Source organism: Dryobates pubescens, chromosome 8, assembly GCF_014839835.1.
Source record: "Dryobates pubescens isolate bDryPub1 chromosome 8, bDryPub1.pri, whole genome shotgun sequence".
NCBI lineage: Eukaryota > Metazoa > Chordata > Aves > Piciformes > Picidae > Dryobates > Dryobates pubescens.
In genome coordinates this window covers 44,230,538-44,237,873 of record NC_071619.1, presented here as the reverse complement: position 1 = coordinate 44,237,873, position 7,336 = coordinate 44,230,538, and positions in this window count along the sequence as shown.

Genomic DNA, 7,336 nt, shown 5'->3' with positions numbered 1-7,336 from the left:
CAACCCTGAAGCCTCAGCTATCACACTCCAAAATCTCACATTCAAGAATGAGTCCTATTACAGATGTATTTGCAGTGTGTTCCCCCATGGCTCTTTCAGCAAGGATATATGCCTCAACATCTAAAGCAAGCTTTTCACTAACTCCTTTATGCTTTCTGGCACTCATTACAGGTTTGATGTTGTCAGGTGGTGGGTAAAGCCTCTTTGCCACATGGAGACTTTCCATGAAACAGCATCACTTTGGTGGATTATCTCCAGAATTAGCACACCTTTCTTCTGAGGAGGTAAAGAAATGAGAAGATGCTTTCAGATAAGAACCCTCATACAGAGAGGTGGCCTGTCCAGCTTTGACCATAAATTCATCACAGAGTGCAAAAGGTACCTTTTTTTCACATGCAGCAACTTCTGAGCTAATGGTGGAATGTGATTCCCATCTCCCCAAGCGTCTCCTCACTGCAGTTTGCTCGGCAACAAATCATTTTGCTTCATCTGGCTGAGTGAGAGAGACCTGGATGAGAACCCAAACCCACACCACATCCAAAATGCAAACAGAACAGTAACGGTGACAAACAGACTTACCTTCTCTGCCAAAACCATCTCTATTCCTTGGTCTGCCTCCTTGACCACCCACAGGGAAGGAAGATCAAGGCAGTTTACCTGGAAAAGGGAAGGGAAGCTAGGCTGTATGGAGAGGTGTAGTATGCAGTGGGGAGCACTTAGGAAAGGATGAACTTCTGTCAAAGTTCAGCTCGTACTTGTGCAGGTATCATTAGCTATTTTTTCATGATCTGAAACCATTCAGAAGACCTTCCTGTGGTACCTCTTGGTTTGTGTAGTGGGAGTGTGCATATATCTATCTATCTAGTAATTATGTAGATTTGTGTGTACATATGTGTGTATATATATATGTAAATATATTTTTATATAATAACTGATTCGGAACAAATGTGATCCACTGGAGCAGCTGGAGGACACCAGCAGAACAGGCCCCTGGCTGTTGAGTACTTGGGAACAACATTTCACATGCAATACGTCTCAGGAAGTATGGGAGGCATTCCTCAGGAAAAAACTTATTCATACAGAAAGCGAAACACAATTGGGTCTCCCCCAGTCTGGGGAATGAGACAATACTGGTATTTATTTTAAAAATAAAATAATTCCTCCCCCACCACAGAGTTACATTGCTACACTATTTCTTTCTCTTCTTCAAAGAATAAATGAGCACAAACTGATGAACGTTTCACTTCAGACCTCTGGAGGAGAACATGAGAAACATGTTGACATCCCTTTATGTTCTCTGTGAACTTCCTGGTTTCTTTCTGTAGGTGCTCAGAAGAACATTATCATCATGGTGGTCTTAATAGTTGTGATGTCCTTAACAATTTTGATACATTGCACTGTGAGACAAATCAAAAGAAACAGGAAATTTAAGAACCATTTCCATTTTCTTGCAAACGATGTGTTTTTTTATGACTGCCTTGCAATTTGTCTTTCTCTTTCCTGTTGGTGTTCTAATATATAACTGCCCTGGAAATTTATTCAGATGATAATAGCATCTTTAAAACATCAAGATCCATCCTAAACATCAGGAGGCTTCTAAGCATTATGTGACTAGATAAAATAATTATTTTTTTTTGGACAAAAGAGAGGTAGAGCACCTAGAACACCTTCAAAGGAGAAAGACTCACACCAAAGACCTAGGCAAAAATCCCATGAGCCTACACAGGCCAAAAGACCAGCATGTTGTTTATCTAAGTGAGGATATTGCACATACCCAAGGCTTCCAGCAATTACTCACATAGAATCATAGAATGGTCTGGTCTGGAATGGACCTCCAAAGGTCATCTAGTCCAACCTCCCTGGAGTCAGTGCAGTCAGCAGGGACATCCTCAACTAGACCAGGTTGCCCACGACCTCGTTGAGCCTTATCCTGAACATCTCCAGAAAAGAGGCCTCAACCACCTCCCTGGGCAACCTGTTCCAGTGTTCCACCACCCTCACAGTAAAGAACTTCTTCCTAACATCCAATCTAAATCTGCTCTTCTCCAGCTTAAAGCCATTGCCTGTCGTCCTGTCACCATAGGCCTTTGCAAACAGTCCCTCTCCATCCTTCCTGTAGGCCCCCTTCAGGTGCTGGAAGGTTGCTATTAGATCTCTCTGGAGCCTTCTCTTCTCTAGGCAGAACAAGCCCAGTTGCCTCAGCCTGTTCTCATAGCAGAGGTGCTCCATCCCCCTGATCATTCTTGTGGTCCTCCTCTGGATATTCTCCATCAGGTCCATGTCCTTCCTGTATTGAGGGCTTCAGACCTGCACACAGGTACACACCTGTACTCCAGGTGAGGTCTCCTCAGAGCAGAGCAAAGTGGCAAAATCACCTCTCTGGCTCTGCTAGCAATGCATCTTTTGATGCAGCCCGGAATGTCATTTGCCTTCTGGGCTGCATGCTCACACTGCCTGCTCATGTTCGTGTTTCAAAACGCTTGGCAGCATTTACCAGGAATGTGACAAAACCCTTCCACTGAGAACTGGGGTCTGCTCCTGCTGCTATGTCTTTGCTGCATAGGACTGTCACACAAGGTGGGATGACACCTCATGTAACTCCTAGCTATTCACACAAATCCAAGGCCTGGAGTGTGAAGGACAAAAGTTAGTCAACAGTTAGGTGTAAAGGTATGGAAGAGGTATGGAAATGCCCTAGATCCTGGTTCTAGACAAAGGTGAGGAAATGCTGCAGAGCTCAGGTGCTGTAACCAGCAGAACTTTCCCCAGAAAAGTCTGCCCTGCCAATCTGATTACACAAGCATGAGGGTGTTCTGGAGTGCTGGTGGCACCCACAGCCAAAATCAGCTAGAAGTCACCACCCCTAGCCACTTTCCTCTGATTTCCCACAGGTTCCCTGTTTTCCTTGCAAGCTTTTGCTAGTCCCGTGCTGTGAATGGGAGTCCTCTTGTCCTCTCTTCACTTTTCTCTGGCAGATAATGTAGTTTTGTTGTGTTAATTACCACACCACTGTACCAGGTCTTTTACAGAGCAGACAACAGGCTCCTCACTTTGCAAAATACAACCAGGTCTGAAGAGAAACCAGAGGGACAAAGATTGGCAGGCACTTGCTTTCAGAAAAAGCTGAAAACCTTAACAGCAATGACCACAGTGTGTTTGAGGGAGAACCTGTTGGATTATGCATCAAGTAGCTTAGCTGCACACTCCTGAAGGAGGAAGGAGAGGAAACAGCATGTGGGGGACTCCAAATAACACCCCACCTTAGCCTGCTCCCTAGCACAGGAAGAAGAGACATCAGCCCACTACAGGTGCATATCAAGAAGCCCACAGAACAGGGGCCCAAGGGCAGCTGGGGAGCCCAAACTAAGGACTTTGATGAAGGTCAACCTTGCCCAGGGCCCTCCCAGGAACATCCCAGGAAATCCTTAGCCCCAGGGACTGGGTGTGAAATGAATCCAGATGAGTCATCAGTGGAGCACTATTTGAACCGAGTCAGGTCACTGTCTAATGGTGTATGAATATATGATGGGATGCAGAGGAAGAGCATTTTGGAATTGCATCAGATTTGTGATGGGATGCTTAGATGAGGAACCAAAGGTGAGAATGGAAAGAATTAAGGGGATTTGGGCATGTAACAGACTGAGAAAATGGAAGGATAAAGGGATCTGGTCACAAGTATTGAGGAAGCTGGTCAATATGCTTGTCTGGCCATGCCCAGCACTTGGCCATCACAGTCTGTCTTGTCTTCTTCTTAAAATCCATTTCTAAGTCTTTTACTGGATGAAGGACTTCCTAGGTATGTGTACATGTATGAAGGCCTGGTGGCAGCACCTAGGCCGGGACCACAAGCTATCAGGAGAACGTGCCTGCGTGTCAGATCAAAGTAAAAGAAGCCAAATGCCAGCTACCAGCATTAACCAGGGTCAGAGCCTGTGTGTCCCTGGTGCAGCCCCTAAGGGAGTGTGGGTGAGCATCTAAGCACCAGCAAGGATCAAGCCAGACAAGCTGCTGAGTTTCCTGGGATGCTTTTTGACATTTCACAAGAAATCAGAAGGAAGGATTGTGGCAGTTTTAGGCTATGCCTTTAAATTTTTTTTCAGAGATCTTGATGAGAAAGTAGTAAAATGTAAATAAATCACTATTGGGTGTAAAAAGGAAAAGAATGATAGTTCTAAACAATCCCATTGGAGAGATAACGACTTAAACTAGTCAAACCAAAACAATCTCTCTCTCTTCTCACTTCCTCAGGCTGGGAGGTACTGACTTGCTCCTGCTTGACCTTGGCTGCACTGCTTTTGTTGTGACTGGTATTAACTTCGCTGCTTCTGTCTCTTGTCCCTTTTGTACAGGGGAGTAAGGGAGATGCAGGGAAGGGAGAAGCTGGTAGCTTCCCCTGGTCTTTGGCCAGGGGGGTCCTTGTGCTGTTTATTAATTGTAAATGTCTGTAAATATTGTAAATGCTGTGTGTTTTGTACATACTCACTGAATTCCATTCTAGACTGTAGTTTGGTTTGTAAATACAGCTTTCACTTGCTTCCAACTGAGCTGGTCTGGCAAATCTTATATTGGAGGGAATTTTCAACCCACCACAAGGATCTGTGCTGGGAATGCAGCAAGACCCATGGAACTGTATGAAGACCAGTATCTTGAAAACAAGGGTATATTTTTAAGCTGGAAAGCTTCCCCACCAGCTCTCTGTATCATGACATGAAGTGTGTTACAAATGCTCTTCCAATGTATTTGCAAAGGTTCTTCTAACAGCTTGTGTCACAGCACAGCCTCTTCTTTTATAATAGCAGAGTACCTTCTAGTGGGAGATCACAAAAGGAGTGAAAATGCTGCTAGAATCTTGTATTAAAATACTATCTCACCAGTGCTATTTTTTTCTCTTTGGACTTTGAAATAGTCTTCTGGTATCCAGCATCTCTGTCCCAGGTATCAAGAAATTACAACCACTGTATCCAAAGACATTCATTAACAACACAACACAATGATTTTGAGGGTTGTTCTGTGGAAGACATTATCTGTGGTAGCTGGAAAAGAAGGTATTGAAAGGAAGTGACCAAAGGAAATGGGACATTTGGTTTCAGTCCTGCCTTGCACTCCTAGAGAAAGAGGTCTTGCAAAGAACCAGGGAAAGAAATGTGGAAATATTCCAAAGACTTTTCTCCAAGCTGCAGGAAGAAGCCTTCTTACTTTCAAGACCTTTTAATCATTTTCTTCTTTCATCTCTAAGTGTCTTCAACCCACTGAATGAGCAGTAAATCTTGCCCAAATATAGAACTCTTCCACCTCAGCAGACATGAGTTACAGGCTGAGCTAATATGAAATACAGCTCGAATCCCAGAAATGTCCCCTTTATTTTCATTAATTAAGGGTAAGAAAATGTCCCTGGGACTTCTGTGCTTTTGTTGCTTTGATGACACAGGGCACTTCTGGATAAATTTATTTCAAGCTGTGCAGTTTGTATTCCCAGGACTTCCTTCTAAAATCCCCACAACTATAATGAAAGCGAGTGAGCAAAGAAGACTCACTAGAACATTTTCCTCATAAAAAGAAAAATGTATGTTAAGGGATGTAGGCACATCAGCCTCAACTAAAAAGCAGTATGTTAGCTGCTAGAGAACAGACCTGCTTTAGAGGGAATCCATTCTCTACTCAGAACAAAACAGGGAAGGCTGGCAGAAGAGAATTTAAGTGACTGGAGACCTACTTAGATATTGGTCCTTGGAGAAAGAAAAAAATATTGAAAAAAGTTAGTGTTGGAGCTTGAGCTTTGGTTTGTTAATTGGCAGAGGAAGGGCACCACTAAACTGAGCACAGTAGTGAAGACAATGCTTCCAAAGACAGCTGTATCATCTGGAAGAGCCACTGCCCTGACCCAGCAAGCCTCAGGTTAGACCTGATCTAGTGAGGGTGGAAAAGGCTTTCTTTTGTGAACATTTTAAAAGACACTGCTTTGTGCAGTAAGGTACTAAGAACAGCAGAACAGACACACTTGATGCATGAGTAAGCCTGGGATGACTCAGGAAAAGTGCAAACACAACCCCATTCCTTTGGACAGTTTAATACCAGTGTCCCAAGTATCACCATACATTTCTGATTTTATGTGGGCTTTTGGCCCCTGTGGGCATCTTTGTCGATGAATTTTGGTAGGGGCTTCAAACTGCACCAAGTCTGCTATCTTTTGCATGAGCAATAATGTTTTAAGAGACTTTCTAAGGCCTTGCAAGAGAAATATTACAATTGGAATACATGACATACAGACACGTGTGTGAAAGCAGATGAAGAAACAGCAGACGCCAAATGTCTGTATTGATTGCCCAGGATGCTGTTTCAAATTAATCAAATCAAGAAATGGTTTGTTTCTGTCAATCTGGGACAAGCTTGATAAAACTACAACAGAGACAACTTGTCAGTGTAAAATGCTGTAGTCTAGCAACAGGAAGGTGGCAGCGAGATTGCCCTGTATCACTCCTGATGGTCCTTTTCGTCTCAGCACAACAGAAGTTAGCAGCAAAAGACCACTGCCTAAGATATGAGGCACATCCCAAAATCAGTTTCTCATCACCACTGAAGAGGAACCCAGAAGATCATGGCTTGGCCACTTGAATGCCTACAGCTTGTGAGTGTGAGACCAGGCATCAAATTAACTTGACCTAGAGACTTTGTATAGAGATACTTCCCTTTACCTAAGGTGGTGTTTATCTGGGCTGAGGATCCAGAGAAGAGGCAGAGCCTTGGTGTAATAAAATTTTATCACTGACTGTTGTCAGGCTAATGACTTGTAGTTGATTGTTGCAGTTTGTGGTAATTAAGAAAAGCCCCAATTGCCAGGGTTAGAAAAACCTTGCTGCATTTGTTGTGCAACTTCCAGTGAATTCTTACATGAAATAAGTTCAAGAAATAGATCTGGTCTTTGAAAAGAAAAAAAGCACAAACCTCTTTCTGGAACAATTAAGTATCTGAACAGTGAATAGCTCTTGGCAATTGTCATAGCTCTTGGCATCACTGTCATTGTTGCTATTACATTATGTTCTTGCCTTTGGATTCTAGTTCTTGTGGTCTCTGACAGCACAGACATTTTAAATAAAAATACATTGTTTTTAATAAAAATACCTTGTGACTGCCTTCAAACCATGCTCTGTACATAAAAGCAACTTGCTCCATTGCACACTGGAATGAAACTCACTTTCTGGGAAGACAGTTCAAGTCTACGCTGCTGATTTTCAGAAGCAGCCCAATCATCTGCCCTGAGGAGCTCCTGGAGCTAACTTTATGAAACATCACCACATTTTAGCTCTAAGCAAGTGTTTATGTTTTTTCTTTGTTTTTT